General features: G+C 47.5%; 2 protein-coding genes across 2 annotated transcripts in view; both read left to right on the forward strand.

The window, feature by feature from the left end:
• The window catches only part of LOC125686408 (uncharacterized), a 418,931-nt gene extending 413,025 nt beyond the window's left edge, over nucleotides 1-5,906 (forward strand). The window contains exon 3 of the mRNA XM_048930346.1: nucleotides 5,827-5,906. The gene's annotated coding sequence lies outside the window, so the exon portion shown is untranslated. The remainder of the gene's footprint in view (nucleotides 1-5,826) is intronic.
• The window catches only part of LOC125686433 (uncharacterized), a 247,675-nt gene that overhangs the window by 163,716 nt on the left and 62,960 nt on the right, over nucleotides 1-20,999 (forward strand). The window lies entirely within an intron of this gene.

A 20,999-nucleotide genomic window follows, 5' to 3' on the forward strand; every position in this document is an offset into this window, starting at 1 on the left:
TATGGAAGGCAAGAAATGGAAATGAGTGTCCTCATGTCTAGAATGGAAAAAAAGAAAAAGCGGAGGAGGAGGTAGAGGAAGATCCAGGCGAGGGCCCCTCCTCAGAACCACCATCATCGGGGAAGGCAAAAGAAAACACGAAGAGACATGGAGAAGAGAGTGATGAAGAGGAAGTCTCTATTACTACTCGCCGGCCTCTAAAGATGACTGAAATCCAAGGCTCAAGAAAGGAATTTACACGGCTCCCGTTTCCTGTTTGCTTCGCTGTTGGGACAGCGGGGCCAGCAGCGTGTCTCTAGATGGTAACGAAGCTTGTCAACTAGGAGGCATTGCCAAAGACACAGCTACTGACAGAGGGATTAGCAGATGTTTGGACGGAACCACCACTCTGCAAACAAATGTTAACAGCTGTGAAGGAAAGGTGTCCCTTCAAAGATGATCTGAAGCCTGAGATGAAAAAGTGGAATACGGTTGAAAAAGGTATCCAGTATTTGAGCGAAACAGCCGTGGTGGAAATGTTGTTCCTAACAATCCACACCAGGACCACTATCCCAAGAGAGGGAGGAGTAAGTCCGATATATGGGGGAAACTCACAAGAACAGCACCAGAAAGGTAGGCCAGTACACTAGCAGCAACGTTTGACAGATACGAGGACCAACAAAGACCTCCAGCTTTTGAACTGATTCTTATGCTTCAAAACTTTGAACAAATGCTACCGCATCTCACGCTTCCATTTCAGCCATCTCAAAAGTAACAGACAGACTAGATAAAGTGGAGGAGGAATTGTCTCTATTGATTAATTGTGACGAACCCGTAGTAGTATCAGAAACACCTGATGAAGATCATGATGATCAAAGGAGTCTACTTTTCCATTCCTTTGAACACAGAATGCAGGCCACAGTTTGCTTTCACCTGGAGGGGTGTTCAGTACACCTATCCAATCTAAATCTCTCCTCTTTTAGTTTGAAACCATTTCCCCTTGCCCTGTCACAGCAGACTGCTGAATAGTCTGTCCCCTTCTTTCTTCCCCCCCCACCCCCCCACCCCCCCACCCCTTAACACACTGAAAGGTCGCTATCAAGTCTCCCCAGAGCCTTCTCTTCTGCTGGCTGAATAGCCCCAGCTCTCTCAGCCTGTCCTCATTAGGTGAGATGTTCCATGCCTTGGATTATTTTTGTGGCCCTCCTCTGGACACGCTCCAACAGGTCCATGTCTCTCCTGTACTCCAGTTGAGGTTTCACCAGTGAAGAGTAGAGGTGCAGGATCAACTCCCTCGACCTGTTGATCACGCTTCTTTTGATGCAGCCCAGGATATGGCAGGCTTTCTGAGCTGCGAGGGCACATTGCTGGCTCATGTTCTTGATGCACTCAATCCCACCGTCTATGTATTTGATGAAGATGTTAAAGAGCGCCAGTCCCAGTACTGACCCCTGAGGGACACCACTCGTCACTGATCTCCATCTGAACGTAGAGCTGTCATGGTTCTATGTTTTTGTTTTTGTTTTTTTTTGCTTTTGGATTTCAGTATTCCACATCAAAACATCATGTAGTGTACGGGGCATTAAAGTGTCACTGCCCCAATTCCAAGTACCTATCCCTGTACATTACAGAAGTCACGGGATCTGGCCCTTCCGGGTGGGGTGGGGGGCGCTCTCTTGCTGCCTGGCAGTGGGTGCTGGAGGGTGCTTTCCTAGCCGTTCCAAGCTTTTCAGGTTTGAATTGGTCCCAGGAACTCTCTCTCTCTCACCTTGTCTGATTTAATAATCTCAATTGCAATTAAATTGTATCTATTGTGTTATCTTGTATTCCAATATTATAGTAAAATAAGTTTTCCTCCATAGATTGTTGCTGCTGCTCTTTTCCTCCCTCCCTCCCTTCCTTCTCATTTTTTGTGGGACTGGGGTGGGGGGGGAGGGCAGAGGCCTGTCGCCCCTGTCACGGACATAGATTGATCTAGTCAACTCCATGACAGATTTTTGGCGCCCAACGTGGGGCGACTGCTTTTTAGCTTTTTGAACGAATCTCTTTTTCTCTCTGCTCTTAGAGAGCTTCGTTAGGGAGCATTATCAGTAGTTCAGGTTTCTGTGCTGGAAAACCTGACCTTGAAAGATTAGGCGTACTGCCAGTGTTCTGGGATATTTGTAAACTTTGAGCACTACTTTGTCTGAGTAGTGCCTTTTTTCCTTTTTTTTTTCCCCTCCTCTTGTTAGCTTCAATTCATTAACCCTTTTTTAGCAAGCACCAGTGATGAACCCACTCGTTATCGTGGGGGTGCTGGGTAAAGGATTTAAAGCAATGGTGTTAGTCACAACCTACTGGCCAATAATCCATCTCACACTTGTGTGTTTTGGAATTGCATCCGTATATAACTATCTAAGGGCACTGATGGAGACACCTATGTTTTACCTATTTGCAATGTGGTATGATTTGAACTTTGACATCTACATCCCAGAAGGAATGGCTAATTTCACAAACAACTACATCCCAGAAGGAATGGCTAATTTCACAAACAACTACATCCCAAATGGAATAGCTAGTGTTACAAACAACACGATGTTCAGACCAGTCTCCAGGTTTTCTTCTCGGCTTGTCAAACGTTTTTTGAATCCTGAATTAATAGTCATGTTGGTGTGCATGTCATGTATTTTCCTGAATGTATTCCTATGCATTCGTATTAAGGGAAAGGAGTCTCTTCCGAAACTAGAGAATGATGATTGGCAGGGAATATGGAGAGGTTTAGGAAAGGTCTTAGAAGCATGGGGACCCGCAGTGTCATGGGATTTTACTCTTGAACACCTGTGGGATCCCAAGAAACTAAGCCAGTATTTGAGTCAGGGACTATGCGGCTTACATAAATCTAAGGAGGTACAACTTATTTGGGGTTTGGCTTCTGCTTACTGTACCCTATATAATACCATTCTGGAGAGAGAGAGTTTCCGAGCTGAGGTTCAAGCCAAAGGGGAAAATCCCCAAGTCAAATCTAATCAATCACAGGAGACACCAGTAACAATACCAGTTGCTCCTGTGGAGGGCAAGAAATGGAAACGAGTGTCTTCGCGTCTTGAACAAAAAAGAGAAGAAGAAGAAGAGGAGGAGGTGGAGGAAGATCCAGGCGAGGGCCCCTCCTCAGAACCACAACCATCGCGAAAGGCAAAAGGGAAAACTAAGAGATGTGAAGAAGAGAGTGATGAAGAGGAAGTCTCTATTACTACTTGCCGGCCTCTAAAGATGACTGAAATCCAAGGTTCAAGAAAGGAGTTCACACGGCGCCCAAATGAAAGTCTTGTTTCCTGGTTGGTTCGCTGTTGGGACAGTGGGGCCCATAGCTTGTCCCTGGATGGTAATGAAGCTCGCCAACTAGGTGCCATTGCCAGAGATCCAGCTATTGATAGAGGAATTAGTCGATGTTCGGATGAGGCTGCCTCCCTCTGGGAACGAGTGTTAACAGCCGTGAAGGAAAAGTATCCCTTCAAAAATGGCTTGAAGATTGCAATGAAAAAATGGGATACAGTTGAAAAGGGTATCCAGTATTTGAGGGAAATAGGCGTGGTGGAAATGTTGTATGACCCTAACTTTGTTCCTAACCACCCACACCAAAACCGCGACCCTGAAAAGGTGAGGACAACGCCTGAGATATGGCAGAAAATCGTGACAACAGCGCAGGACAAATATGCCGCTACACTAACATCAGCATGTGACAGATACCAAGAACAACAGAGAACGCCCTTAGTTTATGAATTAATTGTTACGATCCAAAACTACGAACAATTGCTGTCCCCAATTCATGCTGCCGTGGCTGCTATATCAAAAATGACAGAGCAGGTGTCTCAACTGATTAATCATGACAAACCTGTAGCAGTATCAGAAACGCTTGATGAAGATCAGGATAATCAAACAAGTCTAGCGAAGGATGTGAAGGAGACGATGAGATTTTTGCGAGCCCACCTAACTAAAGACGAAGAACCTTCCTTCTCACGTGCACCATCAAAAATCTCAGCTGTTAGAGGCAGACGCTCTCCGGCTCAAGTAAGGAATAATACACGGCGAATTGCCTTACGGTATTACCTACGTGACCATGGAGAAGACATGGGGAAGTGGCACGGTCAACCTACTCCTGTACTATGAGCCCGGGTGAAAGAATTACAAGGCAGATCAACCACCAGTGCAGTTGCTCCAGTTACCACAGGTAATGAATAGAGGGGCCCTGCCCTCAGTCAGGGGGGGGAAAGGGATAATAGAGTATATTGGACTGTGTGGATTCGATGGCCTGGCACATCAGAACCACTAAAATATAAGGCACTGGTGGACACTGGTGCACAGTGCACTCTGATGCCCTCGAGTCATGAAGGGACAGAATCAATCCATATTTCTGGAGTGACCGGGGGCTCTCAAGAATTGACTGTGTTGGAGGCCGAGATAAGCCTCACTGGTAAGGACTGGCAAAAACATCCTATTGTGACGGGCCCAGGGGCTCCATGTATACTAGGCATTGATTATCTCAGAAGGGGGCATTTCAAGGATCCTAAGGGGTATCGATGGGCCTTTGGAATAGCTGCTGTGGACACAGACAACATTAAGCAGCTGTCTGTTTTGCCTGGCCTCTCAGAAGATCCATCTGTTGTGGGGCTGCTGCGAGTAAAAGAGCAACACGTACCGATTGCTACAAAAATGGTGCACAGGCGTCAGTACCGCACCAACAGGGATTCTTTGCTCCCCATTCATAAGTTAATTCGTCAACTAGAGAGCCAGGGAGTGATCAGCAAAACTCACTCGCCTTTTAACAGCCCCATATGGCCAGTGCGTAAAGCCAGTGGAGAATGGAGGCTGACAGTGGACTACCGTGGCCTGAATGAAGTCACACCCCCACTGAGTGCTGCTGTGCCGGACATGTTAGAACTCCAGTATGAACTGGAGTCAAAAGCGGCCAAATGGTATGCCACCATTGACATTGCTAATGCCTTCTTTTCCATTCCTTTGGCCAAAGAATGTAAGCCACAGTTTGCTTTCACATGGAGGGGCATTCAGTATACCTGGAACCGTTTGCCCCAGGGGTGGAAACATAGCCCGACTATTTGTCATGGGTTGATTCAAACTGTATTGGAACAAGGCAGTGCTCCTGAGCACCTGCAGTACACTGATGACATCATTGTGTGGGGCGATAGAGCAGAAGAAGTCTTAACAAAAGGAGAGCGAATGATCCAAATTCTTCTGAGTGCTGGTTTTGCTATTAAGCGAAGCAAAGTGAAAGGACCTGCCCAGGAGATTCAGTTCCTAGGTATAATGTGGCAAGATGCCTGTCGGCACATCTCGACAGATGTGATCGACTAAATCACTGCTATGTCTCCACCCACTAGCAAAGGAGAGACACAATCTTTTCTGGGTGCAGTGGGCTTTTGGAGAATGCACGTTCCAAACTACAGCCTCATTGTAAGCCCCCTTTACTATGTGACGTGAATAAGAAATGAGTTTACATGGGGCCCTGAGCAGCAGCAGGCTTTTGAACAGATTAAACAGGAGATAGCCCGTGCTGTGGCCCTAGGGCCAGTACGGACGGGACAGGGTATAAAGAACATCCTCTATACCGCTGCTGGAGAGAACGGTCCCACTTGGAGTTTGTGGCAAAGAGCCTCAGGAGAGACACGAGGCCGACCCCTGGGATTCTGGAGTCGGGCGTACAGAGGGTCTGAAGAGCACTACACTCCAACTGAGAAGGAGATCTTAGCCGCTTATGAGGGGGTTTGGGCTGCTTCGGAAGTAGTCGGTACTGAAACACAGCTCCTTCTGGCACCTTGACTGCCAGTGCTGAACTGGATGTTTAAAGGCAAGGTTCCCTCCACCCATCATGCTACTGATGCCACTTGGAGTAAGTGGATTGCACTGATTACACAACGAGCACGGATGGGGAACCTCAGCCGTCCAGGAATCCTAGAGGTCATCATGGACTGGCCTGAAGGTAAAAAGCTTGGAACACCACCAGGAGAAGAAGTATCACGTGCTAAAGAGGCCCCACCATACAATGAACTACCAGAGAATGAAAAGAAATATGCCCTGTTCACAGATGGATCGTGTTGTATTGTGGGAAAGCATCGCAGATGGAAATCTGCTGTGTGGAGCCCCACACGACAAGTTGCAGAGGCCACTGAAGGGAAAGGAGAATCAAGCCAATTTGCAGAGGTAAAGGCTGTCCAACTGGCCTTAGATGTCGCTGAATGGGAGAGGTGGCCAATGCTCTATCTTTACACTGACTCGTGGATGGTAGCGAATACCTTATACCTTGGTTACAGCAAAATATGATTATAAAGGTGCGTCATGTATCACAGAATCACAGAATCACAGAAACACAAGGTTGGAAACGACCTGCAAGATCATCTAGTCCAACATCCCTCCCATTCCTATCAGTGCCACAAGCTACTAAACCATCTCTCGTAGCTCCTCATCCAGGCGCCTCTTGAACACTGCCAGGGATGGTGACTCCACCACCTCCCTGGGCAGGCCATTCCAGTGCCTGACCACCCTCTGAGAGAAAAAGTTTCTCCTAATATCCAACCTAAACCTCCTCTGGTATAACTTCTTGCCATTTCCTCGGGTCCTACTATTTGCCTGGGAGAAGAGGCCAGACCCTTCTGCACCACAACCTCCCTTCAGGAAGTTGTAGAGTGCAATGAGGTCTCCCCTGAGCCTCCTCTTCTCCAGACTGAACAATCCCAGCTCCTTCAGCCGCTCCTCATAAGACTTGTGCTCCAGACCCCTCACCAGTTTCTTTGCCCTTCTCTGGACACACTCCAGGGCCTCAATGTCTTTCTTGTAGTGAGGGGCCCAAAACTGAACACAGTACTCGAGGTGCGGCCTCACCAGTGCTGAGTACAGGGGGATGATCACCTCCCTGCTCCTGCTGGCCACACTATTTCTAATGCAGGCCAGGATGCCGCTGGCCCTCTTGGCCACTTGGGCACACTGTTGGCTCATGTTCAGCCGAGCATCAACCAACACCCCAAGGTCCCTTTCCTCTTCACAATCATCCAACCACTCATCCCCAAGCCTGTAACGCTGCCTGGGGTTGTTGTGGCCAAAGTGCAGAACCCGACACTTGGCCTTGTTAAACCTCATCCCATTCATCTCAGCCCAGCGATCCAGCTTACCTAGATCCCTCTGCAGGGCCTCCCTGCCCTCAGGCAGATCGACACAACCTCCCATCTTGGTGTCATCTGCAAACTTACTCAGGGTACACTCAATCCCTTCATCTAAGTCATCAATGAAGATATTAAACAGGATGGGCCCCAGAACCGACCCCTGGGGGACACCACTTGTAACAGGTCTCCAGCTGGACTTCACTCCATTGACCACCACCCGTTGAGCACCGCCCTCCAGCCAGTTCCTTATCCAACGGAATGTAAAACTGTCCAAGCCATGGGCAGTCAGTTTCCGCAGAAGGATACTGTGTGAGACCATGTCAAAGGCTTTGCTGAAGTCTAGGTAGACTACATCAACTGCCTTTCCCTCATCTACCAGTTTGGTCACCCAGTCGTAGAAGGAGATGAGGTTGGTCAAATACAACCTGCCTTTCATGAACCCATGCTGGCTGGGCCTGATCCCGTGGACAAGCTGTGTGATCTCTCCCAGGAGGATTTGTTCCATGACCTTCCCTGGCACTGATGTCAGGCTGACAGGCCTGTAGTTCCCCGGATCCTCCTTACGGCCCTTCTTGTAGATGGGAGTCACATCAGCAAGCCTCCAATCCTCTGGAATCTCTCCAGTCAACCTGGAGCGCTGGTAGATAGCCGAGAGCGGCTTAGCAATCACCCCCGCCAACTCCCTCAGCACCCTAGGATGAAGCCCATCCGGTCCCATGGACTTGTGACTGTCCAGATGGAGGAGGAGCTCTCTAACTGTCTCCACCTCGATCTCCGGGGAGATATGCTGCATGTCAGCCCAGATATCCAGATCAGGGCACAAAGTGCCCTGAAGATAGCTGGTCTGACTATTAAGGGCAGATGTAAAGAAGGCGTTGAGGACCTCAGCCTTCTCCTTGTCATCTGTGGTCACATTCCCTGCCGCATCAATTAAAGGACAGAGATTATCCTTGGGTTTTCTCTTGTCATTGATATATTTGTAAAAGGATTTCTTATTCTGCTTTACTGCAGTGGCCAATCTAAGTTCAAGATGGGCTTTCACCTTCCGGACTTCCTCCCTGCATACCTTAGCAACTTCCTTGTAATCTCCCCTAGTAGCCTGTCCCTTCTTCCACAGGACATAGACTCTCTTTTTCTTTCTGAGTCTTGACAGTAATTCCCGGCTCATCCACACCGGTCTTCTCCCCCTACGGCTCGCCTTACGGTATTCAGGGACAGCCTGTTTTTGCACCTTTAAGATTTCCACCTTGAGGAGCGTCCAGGCTTCCTGGACCCCTTTACCCTTGAGGAGCAACTCCCAAGGGACCTGTGCTACAAGCGTCCTGAGCAGGTCGAAGTCCGCCCTCTTGAAGTTCAAGATAGTAGTTTTGGTAGTCACCCTTATGACATCTCCAAGAATAGAGAACTCTAGAATTTCATGGTCGCTCTGCCCTAGACAGTCTCCAACCTTCACATCACCCACCAGACCTTCTTTGTTAGCAAAGAGCAGGTCAAGCAGGGCACCACCCCTGGTAGGCTCTTGTACCAGCTGTGTAAGGAAGCTATCTTCCACACACTCTAGAAACCTCTTGGACTGTTTTCTTTGTGCCATGTTATATTTCCAACATATATCAGGGAAGTTGAAATCCCCCACAAGAACAAGTGCCGGTGATTGCACGACTTCCACAAGCTGTTTGTAAAACGCTTTGTCCATCTCCTCATCCTGATTTGGTGGTCTATAACAGACTCCAATTACGACGTCTCCCCCACAGGCCTTCCCCCTGATCCTCACCCATAGACACTCCACTTTATCATTTGCAATCTCAAGCTCTTCAACATCAAAACAGTCCTTAATATAAAGGGCCACACCACCGCCCTTCCTTCCTTGTCTATCCCTTCTGAAGAGCTTATAGCCATCTATCTCAACACTCCAGTCATGGGAGCAGTCCCACCATGTTTCAGTAAGAGCAGCTAGATCATAGCCTGGCGCACAATCATTTCCAGTTCCTCCTGCTTATTGCTCATGCTGCGTGCATTGGTATAGATGCACTTGAGCCGAGTCATTTGCCTCACTCAGAATCACAGAATCACAGAATCACAAGGTTGGAAACGACCTGCAAGATCATCTAGTCCAACCACCCTCCCATTCCTATCAGTGCCACAAGCTACTAAACACTCCCAGCTCTACAACTGTTCCCCTAGGCTCTTCTCCTGTGAGGCCTGTACTGTCCCCTTCCCCCGTCATAATTAGTTTAAAGCTCTATCGATGAGCCCCGCTAGCTCCTGAGCTAAGATTCGTTGCCCTCTTTGAGATAGGTGAGCTCCATGGCTGGAGAGCAAGCCAGGGGCCGAGTAAACTACCCCATGATCGAAGAATCCAAAGTTTCTGGCTCGGCACCAGCCTCTGAGCCAGTTATTCATTGTTTGGACCTTCCGTGCAAGCTCTGAATCCCAGACTGCCCCTGATAGTACAGAACAAAAGACTACTTGTGCTCCTGCACCTTGAACTAAGCGCCCTAAACCCTTGAAATCTCTTTTCATTGCCCGTAGGCTTGTCTGAGCAATTTCTTCACTGCCCGCCTGAACTATGAGCAATGGAAAGTAATCAGTGGGCCTCACCAGCTTTGGTATTTTCCTACTTATGTCCCTGACCCGGGCCCCAGGGAGGCAGCACACTTCTCGGTGGCTTGGGTCTGGTCTGCATATGGGGCCCTCCGTTCCCCTGAGAAGGGAGTCACCCACCACGACCACCCTTCTTTCTTTCCTTACAGAGGCAGTCTGGAGGCATGGGGGTGTCCGCCTCGCCCTAGACTCCCTCCTTGCCTTAGGCTCCCTCCTCGGCAGATCTTCCATCACCTCACGGCTCACCTCACCTTCCATTTCCAGCGTGTGAAACCTGTTTCTAAGGGGGATCTGGGGAAGCGGGGTAGGCAGGCAGGGGGGGTTCCCATGACGTCTGGCAGGGACTCTTGTCCAACCCTCATCATCAGTCAGGTCTGTCCTACTCTGATGGGGCTGGGGGTCCACCACTTTTGTGAGGGTGTCTCCCTGGCACCCATTCCTCTGACTTGCCAGCCAGTCACCCCACCAGTCTATCTCCCGTTCACATTCCCTGATGGTTCTAAGTTTCTGTACCTCTTCCTTAAGTTCAGTCACCAGCTGGAGTAACTCATCCACTTGCTCACACCTCACGCGGGTGTAATCCTTGCCATCCTCCCCAGGTAGCAGCAGGCTCGAGCAGTCCCTGCAGCCAGTGACTTGAACAGCCACATTTCTGAGCAGCCCCTCTGTCTGGGTTGCCACAGTTTTCTTGGAATAAACCCGTTGCCTGGTAGAAACCATGTTAGCACCCAGTTCTCAATAGGCTGAAACAATGGATCACGCTCACTCTGCTGTGTGGGCGGAAGATATCTCCCTAATGCAATTTATGGATTATTAGAAGGTATGAACTGCTTATTAGCAGGTGTGAACGTTAAGGGCAGAGATTTAAACTGAGCGGCGGACGACCCGGCACCACCCCCGCCGAGTCAAGATCCCGCCCACAAGCTGCCAGACCCCCACTAGCAGCGCGGCACCACTGCTAGCTTCAAAGATGTAGATGCTCATGTGCCCAAGTGTCGGGCTACTGAAGAACAGCAAAATAACCATCAGGTAGACCGAGCTGCCAGAATTGAGGTGGCTCAAATAGACCTGGACTGGCAGAACAAGGGTGAATTATTTCTGGCTCAGTGGGCCCATGAGACCTCAGGTCATCAAGGGAGAGATGCAACATACAAATGGGCTAGAGACCAAGGGGTGGACTTAACTATGGATGCCATTGCACAGGTTATTCATAACTGTGAAACATGTGCCATCATCAAACAAGCCAAGAGGATGAAACCTCTGTGGGAGGAAGGGCGATGGCAAAAGTACAAATATGGGGAGGCATGGCAGGTTGATTATATCACCTTGCCACGATCTCGCAATGGAAAGCATTATGTGCTTACTATGGTGGAGGCAACCACTGGGTGGCTCGAAACATATGTAGTACCCCATGCTACCGCCCGAAACACCATACTGGGTCTCGAGAAACAAGTCCTGTGGCGACATGGCACCCCAGAAAGGATTGAGTCAGATAATGGGACTCATTTCAAAAATTCTCTTGTAAATACTTGGGCCAAAGATCATGGCATTGAGTGGATTTACCATATTCCCTATCATGCACCAGCCTCTGGTAAAACTGAACGCTACAATGGGTTGTTAAAAACGATGCTAAAAGCACTGGGTGGCAGAACATTTAAGCACTGGGAAAAGCATTTGGCAGAAGCCACCTGGTGAGTCAATACCAGAGGATCTATCAACCGTGAAGGTCCTAACCAATCCAGTTCTCTACATACCGTAGAGGAAGATAAAGTCCCTGTTGTACATGTAAAGAACATGTTAGGAAAGGCAGTTTGGTTTCTTCCAGCTTCTGGAAAGGGCAAACCTCTCCGTGGTACAGTTTTTGCCCAGGGACCAGGATCCACATGGTGGGTAATGCAGAAGAATGGGGATGTTCAATGTGTACCACAAGGAAACTTGATGCCGGGGGAGTGCAGTTACTAATTCTATGTATATGTATATAGCCATGTGTGCATTTTAATCATTTTTTGTTTGTATATATGTATATATATTTTAAACATGATGTAACGATGTAGAATAAGGGGAGGAATGTCATGGTTCTATGTTTTTTTTGTTTTTTGTTTTTTGGGGTTTCAGTATTCCACATCAAAACATCATGTAGTGTACGGGGCATTAAAGTGTCACTGCCCCAATTCCAAATACCTATCCCTGTACATTACAGCAGTCACGGGATCTGGCCCTTCCGGGTGGAGGGGGCGCTCTCTTGCTGCCTTGCAGTGGGTGCTGGAGGGTGCTTTCCTAGCCATTCCAAGCTTTTCAGGTTTGAATCGGTCCCGGGAACACTTTCTCTCTCATCTTGTCTGATTTATTTACCTCAATTGCAATTAAATGGTATCTATTGTGTTATCTTGTATTCCGGTATTATAGTAAAATACGTTTTCCTCCATAGATTGCTGCCGCTGTTCTTTTCCTCCCTTCCTTCCTTCCCATTTTTGTGGGACTGGGGTGGGGGGGGAGGGCAGAGGCCTTTCTCCCCGTCACAGACATAGATTGATCTATTCAACTCCGTGACAGAGCCATTGACCACCACTCTCTGGGTACGATCTTGCAACCAGTTCCTCATCCTTCAAACAGTTCACCTGTCAAATCCGTATCTTTCTAATCTGTAGAGAACGATGTTATGGGGGAGGGGAGCACAGGCATCCTCTAATCCTGATGTCACCAATCAATTCAGTTGCATTGATGAGCAACAGGTCCAACATTGCATCCCTCCAGTGAGGCTGTGTATTACCTATCTCAGCAAGTTATCCTCGATACATCCCAGGAGCCTCCTAGATTCCCTACAGCTCGCCATACTACTTTTCCAGCAGATGTCAGGATGGTTGAAGATCCCTAACAGGTTGAGAGCCTGTGAACACAATGCCTCCAGTAGCTGGAGGAAGAAGGATTCATCAACAGGCTCCACTTGAACAGGCAGCCTGTAGAAGACCCCAACTGCAAGGTTCCCCTTTGTTGCCTCAGTCTCTAACTCTCACCTTGCTCACTCATGGTCACTCTCCAGGAACAGTACTTCACATTCCATTCCTTCCTTGGCGTAGAGGGCAATGCGTTTTCCCCTCCTTCCTCTTGTGAGGAAAGAAATGTTGAGTTTAGTGGTCCTGCACCTGGCAACCGTGGGGCCTATGGCGGCCAACTGGGAACCAAGACAGATTTTAAGGCTGAATCTATGAATCATGAGAATTGCAGCAGAGGGGCTGTTAACTCCTCAGATTTATAGGGGGAATGTTGTTCACTACTCGAGTTGATATCGCACAGGGATCAACAGAAAACAATTGACCAGGCAACTTCATGCACGGACCAAGTTAAGAAAAGCAGACCATAAAGTATTATCTTGGTGATCAGGATAGTTGAGAGGCTGGGGTGTGGCCAAGAGGCTGGAGTTTTATGGTCAATACCATGGTTTTATGATTTTTTGTTATCTGTATTCCACATCACAATATCATGTAGTGCACTGAGAGTTAAAGAGTTAATGCTCCAGTGCTGGGTACCTGCCCCAGAAAAGAAGAAGGTCTACATTCCCCAGAAGACCCTTTTATGTTACCATTTCTGCTCAGAGCGAAAGATAAAAGCCGCTCGTAGGTCACTTGACCTTCCCCTTTTTTGATCTGGGTTGTCTCTGTTGCGGGTGCTGTCTAGAGTAGCGCTAGAGTAAGGCCTTCAGTTTTCAGACACTCTCATTTTATTTGATTTATTAGCTGCAATTCTAATTATGTTGTAGTATATTGTATTATAGTGTGTTATCTTGCATTCCGATATCTTACTCAGTAAATTAGTTTGTTTCTCCTCAGATCGTTGCTGCTGTTTTGTTTTAGGCCCATCTCTCTATCCTTTTCCCTTATCCCTTTCTGGGGCGCATATCCACAGGTCCCTCTGCCTCACTTGTCATGGAACTGGGCTAAATCAGCCCATAACCCATTGACAGCAGAACAGTTGGATCGATTTTTAGGACTCAGTTTTTATTCACAAGCAGAAACTATGTCAATATTCAGTATTTACAGGAGAAGAAAGGTGAACGATAAGGAGAGCAGCAATGCAGGAATAGGAGAAGAGAGATCCCCCTGGTGATAGAAACATCCCTGCAGAACAAAAGTCTCCCAATGAAGACCCCAACTAGCATAACAATAACCTTCAACACTGGGTAAATATGAGAGACGTATAGGAGTTAATTGCACAGGGGATTAGACAAGCGGTCCCTAAATCTCAAAATTTTGCTGAAGTCTTTGAAATACAACAGGGCAAAGATGAGACACCAAGTAACTTTTTACAGCAACTACAGGACAGGATGAGACAATATTCAGGGGTGAACCCTCAGGATCCAGTCGCACAGGGCTTGTTGAAGGTTCATTTTGTAGCCATAGCCTGGCCAGATATCCACAGATGGATTCAGAAAGTAGATGGATGGAGTGAGAAATCCTTGGAGTATCATTTGAAAAAAAGCACAAAAGGCTTACGTAAAAGAAAGAGGAAGAGAAACAAAAGCAAAAAGTTAAAATGATGGTTTCTTCCATGGACCAAGTCATTAGGGAATGGAGCCCCTGGTTCAACAGAGGGTGAGAGGAAGAGATGCCTGGACAGGAAGACAAGGAGGAAGGAAGAATGGAGTGAGAGGAAGAGACATTGGGTAGGGTGAAAGGCAATCTTGGCAAGGCACCCTGGAGTCAGGTCAGGAATTGCCAAAAAGATAAGTGTGGACAGCCTGAGCATTTTAAGAGAGAGAAAAAGCTGATTAAGGCATTTGAGGATCCGGAATAGGGGGGACAGAGGTTCTTTAGTTACAGGTCTTACTAAGAGCTCCTGATAAATCTTAAGGTGGGATCCCAAAAGGTGGATGTGACCTTCCAGGTAGATACAGGAGTGCATAATCAACAGAGATGTCAGATGTTACAGACGCAATATAATCAAGATAGTTAGGCAAAGTGGACAACAATAACAAAAGAGAATAAAATGGGAGGCTTACCCTTCAGCCGGGCTCACCACAAAACACCAATAGAGGCAATCTCCAGCAGAGATCCGTCCTCATTGGTAGCCAGCTCTTAAATAGGTCTAGGAGGGGTGGAGCCTGGCTCCCCCCCTTCCGGCAGCACAGGTGAATTGCCTTCACCTGTGCTCCTGTGGCTGGTTCATGGCTTGCCTCAGGTGATCAATCAGAGGTTCAGGCCGTGACTCAGCAGTTCCCATACACAGGAGCAAGCAGGACCTCTTTGCATTATATTCCTCCAGGGAAGCTATTATTGAATCAGCTATGGGAATTTGAGGGGAGGGGTTTATGGTGTCAGATTTTGAACCTACACTATTTCAAATTAAAGATAGACAAGTTCAAGGACAGTTACTATTTATTTCCGAGACAGGCAGTAATCTATTGGGAAGATATAAAATCATACTATTGGGGGTTGCAAAATTGGATGAATAGGGAAAAGATTGCTATTTCAGTGAATGTCCTAACAGAAAATAATGAGGCTAACATAGACCCTATTGTATGAGTCAGAGAGGGTAACAGAGGGGGACTCAATGCAGCCCCCTTAAAGATAGCTATGCAAAAGGAGTATAAAATAGTGAGGCAAAAGCAGTACCCTATTTCTATTGAAGGTTGGATTGGCCTTAAACCAATAATACAATAATTAGTCAGGATTGGTTTACTAGAATCTTGTATGTCTTCATTCAACAGGCTCATCTTATCAATACAAGAGACTGATGGGTCTTATAGGTTAGTTCAGGACTTGAGAAAAAAATAATGACATTGTGAGGAAACGATACCCTGTAGTCCACGAGAGGAACTGCCCCACTAGACCTGCTGTTCACAAACAGGGAAGGTTTGGTGGGAGATGTGGAGGTTGGAGGCTGTCTTGGACAGAGTGATCATGAAATGATAGACTTCGTGATTCACGGTGGAGCCTGGAGGGGGAATAGTAATACTGCTACCTTGGACTTCAGGAGGGCGGACTTTGAATTGTTCAGGGGACTAATAGGGGGAGTCCCCTGGCATTCAATCTTAGCGAGCAAAGGGGTCCAAGAGAGCTGGTTGCTCTTCAAGAAGGAAGTCTTAAGGGCGCAGGAGCAGGCAGTCCCCCTGAGCTGCAAAGTGAGCCGGCGGGGAAGAAGACCGGCGTGGATGAATAGGGAGCTATTCCTGAGGCTCCGGGAGAAAAAGAGAATCTACCGCCTGTGGAAAGAGGGACAGGCCACTCAAAATGAATACAGGGAAGTTGTTAGGATGTGTAGAGGTGAAATCAGAAAGGCAAAAGCCCAGCTTGAATTTAACCTAGCCGCTGGTGTGAAAAGGAATAAGAAACTCTTTTATAAATACATTAACAGTAAGAGGAGGACAAAGGAGAATATCTACTCTTTGCTGGATGAGGCTGGGAATGTGACCACTGAGGATAAGGAAAAGGCGGAGGTTCTGAATGCCTTCTTTACGTCTGTCTTTAAAAGTCAGACCAGTTATCCTCAGGATACCCCTCTCTCTGACCTGGTAATCTCGGCCGGGGAGCACACTAACCCCCCTGTGATTCTGAAAGAAACAGTCAGAGACCTACTGCTCCAGCTGGACTGTCACAAGTCGATGGGGCCAGATGAGATCCACCCGAGAGTGCTGAGGGAACTGGCGGAGGTGATAGCCGAGCCGCTTTCCATCATCTGTCAGCGCTCCTTGTTGACTGGTGAGGTCCCAGAAGACTGGAGGCTTGCCAATGTGACTCCCATTTATAAGAAAGGTCGTAAGGAGGATCCGGGGAACTACAGGCCTGTCAGCCTGACCTCGGTGCCAGGGAAGGTTATGGAGCAGATCGTCTTGAGGGAGATCATGCGGCATGTGCAGGGTGACCGGGGGATCAGGCCTAGCCAGCATGGGTTCATGAAGGGCAGGTCCTGTTTGACCAACCTGATCTCCTTCTATGATCTAGTGACCCATCTGGTGGATGAAGGAAAGGCTGTTGATGTGGTCTACCTAGACTTCAGCAAAGCCTTTGACACTGTCTCCCACAGCATTCTCCTGCAGAAGCTGGCAGCCAGAGGCTTGGATGGGTACACTCTTGGCTGGGTAAGGAGCTGGCTGGAGGGCCGGGCACAGAGAGTGGTGGTGAATGGAGTCAAATCCAGCTGGTGACCGGTCGTGAGTGGTGTTCCGCAGGGGTCGGTACTGGGGCCTGTCCTCTTCAATATCTTTATTGATGACCTGGATGAGGGCATCGAGTGCACCCTCAGTAAATTCGCAGATGACACCAAATTGGCTGGAAGTGTGGATCTGCCTGGGGGTAGCGAGGCCCTACAGAGGGATCTGGACAGGCTGGAGAGCTGGGCTGGAGCCAATGGGATGAGTTTCAACAAGGCCAAATGCCGGGTCCTGCACTTCGGCCACAACAACCCCAGGCGACGCTACAGGCTTGGGGTGGTGTGGCTGGAGGACTGCGTAGAGGAAATGGACCTGGGGGTATTGATTGATGCTCGGCTGAACATGAGCTGACAGTGTGCCCAGGTGGCCAAGAAGGCCAATGGCATCCTGGCTTGCATCAGAAACAGTGTTGCAAGCAGGAGCAGAGAGGTGATTGTTCCCCTATATTCAGCACTCGTGAGGCCGCACCTCGAGTACTGTGTCCAGTTTTGGGCCCCTCACTGCAAGAAAGATATTGAGGCCCTGGAACGTGTTCAAAGAAGGGCAACGAAGCTGGTGAGGGGTCTGGAACACAGGCCATATGAGGAGAGGCTGAAGGAGCTGGGAATGTTCAGCCTGGAGAAGAGGAGGCTCAGGGGAGACCTTATTGCTCTCTATAACTTCCTGAAGGGAGGTTGTAGTGAGCTGGGGGTCGGCCTCTTCTCTCGTGTCATTAGTGATAGGACCAGGGGGAATGGTTTCAAGCTACGCCAGGGGAGATTCAGGCTGGACATGAGGAAGTATTACTTTTCAGAAAGGGTGGTCAGGCACTGGAATGGACTGCCCAGGGAGGTGGTGGAGTCACCGAGGAAAGGCTGGATGTTGTGTTGAGGGACATGGTTTAGTGGGAGCTATTGGGAATAGGTGAACGGTTGGACTGGGTGATCTTTTAGGTCTTTTCCAACCTTAGTGATTCTATGATTCTATGATTCTAGTCCCAAACTCCTATACTCTGATGAGTAAAATCTCACATGAACATTGTTGGTTCAGTGTCATACAATACAGAAAGGACACTGAGGTGCTGGAGGACAGAGGACAGAGCTAATGCTGTTTCCACTGTTCAAACGAATCTAAATTGTTTTTTCCCCAGACCATACAAAGCATTTCACTACACAAGATATTAAAAGCATTAGTACTAGGATCGCTACTAGTACAAGTGTTCTTCCAATGAGGAGATGTTTTAGCCATTTTATATCAGTCAACCAGCCTGCCTGCGTGTCCCAAATTCCCGAGAAATCAGCCAATTATTCATACTGGGTTACCTGGTGAACTACCTGGTGAACTACCTGGGATTTTTCCCATATGGTCTGCAAATCTGTTTTTACTCTGTGGGTCTCATCTACATAAACACAAGAAGACCAATTGACAATCATGCACACTCCCCCTTCTTTGACTGTTATTAAGTCTAAGGCCATTTGATTCTGTAACACTACCTTGCTAAGAGAGCTAACTTCTGTTTGGACAGCTGTTATAGCATCCATAGTTGTATTCCCAATATCTTCTAGTGCTTTTTGAGATATTAAATATTGCATTCTGCAGACCTGAGATTCCCCAGACTGGGATGATTGCGCTGAGGAACTTACAATAAAACCCTTATAACCCTTTTTCCCTTATCCCTTTCCCAGGTGCAGATCTGAGGGTTCCTCTGCCCCGCTAGTGTCATGGTTCTATGTTTTTTTGTTTTTGTTTTTGTTTTTTTTTTTTTTTGTTTTTGGGTTTCAGTATTCCACATCAAAACATCATGTAGTGTACGGGGCATTAAAGTGTCACTGCCCCAATTCCAAGTACCTATCCCTGTACATTACAGAAGTCACGGGATCTGGCCCTTCCGGGTGGGGGGGGGCGCTCTCTTACTGCCTTGCAGTGGGTGCTGGAGGGTGCTTTCCTAGCCGTTCCAAGCTTTTCAGGTTTGAATCGGTCCCGGGAACTCTCTCTCTCTCATCTTGTCTGATTTATTAATCTCAATTGCAATTAAATTGTATATATTGTGTTATTTTGTATTCCAATATTATAGTAAAATAAGTTTTCCTCCATAGATTGTTGTCGCTGTTCTTTTCCTCCCTTCCTTCCTTCCCATTTTTGTGGGACTGGGGTGGGGGGGGGGGGGGAGGGAAGAGGCCTGTCGCCCCTGTCACGGACATAGATTGATCTGGTCAAATCCGTGGCAGATTTTTTTGGCCCCCAACGTGGGGCACGAATGCTTTTTAGCTTTTTGAACGAATCTCTTTTTCTCTCTGCTCTTAGAGAGCTTCGTTAGGGAGCATTATCAGTAGTTCAGGTTTCTGTGCTGGAAAACCTGACCTTGAAAGATTAGGCGTACTGCCAGTGTTCTGGGATATTTGTAAACTTTGAGCACTACTTTGTCTGAGTAGTGCCTTTTTTCCTTTTTTTTTTCCCCTCCTCTTGTTAGCTTCAATTCATTAACCCTTTTTTAGCAAGCACCAGTGATGAACCCACTCGTTATCGTGGGGGTGCTGGGTAAAGGATTTAAAGCAATGGTGTTAGTCACAACCTACTGGCCAATAATCCATCTCACACTTGTGTGTTTTGGAATTGCATCCGTATATAACTATCTAAGGGCACTGATGGAGACACCTATGTTTTACCTATTTGCAATGTGGTATGATTTGAACTTTGACATCTACATCCCAGAAGGAATGGCTAATTTCACAAACAACTACATCCCAGAAGGAATGGCTAATTTCACAAACAACTACATCCCAAATGGAATAGCTAATTTTACAAACAACACGATGTTCAGACCAGTCTCCGGGTTTTCTTCTCGGTTTGTCAAACGTTTTTTGAATCCTGAATTAATAGTCATGTTGGTGTGCATGTCATCAATTCTCCTGAATGTATTCTTTATTTGTAATAAGGGGAAGGAGTCTTCTCCAAAACTAGAGAATGATGACTGGCAGGGAATATGGAGAGGTTTAGGAAGGGTCTTAGAAGCATGGGGACCCGCAGTGTCATGGGATTTTACTCTTGAACACCTGTGGGATCCTGAGAAACCAAGCCAGTATTTGAGTCAGGGACTATGCAGCTTACATAAATCTAAGGAGGTACAACTTATTTGGGGTTTGGCTTGTGCTTACCGTGCCCTATATAATACCATTCTGGAGAGAGAGAGTTTCCGAGCTGAGGTTCAAGCCAAAGGGGAAAATCCCCAAGTCAAATCTAATCAATCACAGGAGACACCAGTAACAATACCGGTTGCTCCTGTGGAGGGCAAGAAATGGAAACGAGTGTCTTCGTGTCTTGAACGAAAAAGAGAAGAAGAGGAGGAGGAGGAGGAAGATCCAGGCGAGGGGCCCTCCTCAGAACCACCACCATCGCGAAAGGCAAAAATGAAAACTAAGAGACATGCAGAAGAGAGTGATGAAGAGGAAGTCTCTATTACTACTCGTCGGCCTCTAAAGATGACTGAAATCCAAGGTTCAAGAAAGGAGTTTACACGGCGCCTGAATGAAAGTATTGTTTCCTGGTTGGTTCGCTGTTGGGACAGTGGGGCCCATAGCTTGTCTCTGGATGGTAATGAAGCTCGCCAACTAGGTGCCATTGCCAGAGATCCAGCTATTGATAGAGGAATTAGTCGATGTTCGGATGAGGCTGCCTCCCTCTGGGAACGAGTGTTAACAGCCGTGAAGGAAAAGTATCCCTTCAAAAATGGCTTGAAGATTGCAATGAAAAAATGGGATACAGTTGAAAAGGGTATCAAGTATTTGAGGGAAATAGGCGTGGTGGAAATGTTGTATGACCCTGACTTTGTTCCTAACCACCCACACCAAAACCGCGACCCTGAAAAAGTCAGGACAACGCCTGAGATATGGTAGAAAATCGTGACAACAGCACCGGACAAATATGCTGCTACACTAACGTCAGCATGTGACAGATTCAACGAACAACAGAGAACACCCTTAATTTATGAATTAATTGTTACGCTCCAAAACTACGAACAATTGCTGTCCTCAATTCATTCTGCCGTTGCTGCAATATCAAAAATGACGGAGCAATTGTCTCAAATGATTAACCGTGACAAACCTGTAACAGTATCAGAGACGCTGGATGAAGATCAGGATAAT

Source organism: Lagopus muta, chromosome W, assembly GCF_023343835.1.
Source record: "Lagopus muta isolate bLagMut1 chromosome W, bLagMut1 primary, whole genome shotgun sequence".
Taxonomy (NCBI): Eukaryota; Metazoa; Chordata; class Aves; order Galliformes; family Phasianidae; genus Lagopus; species Lagopus muta.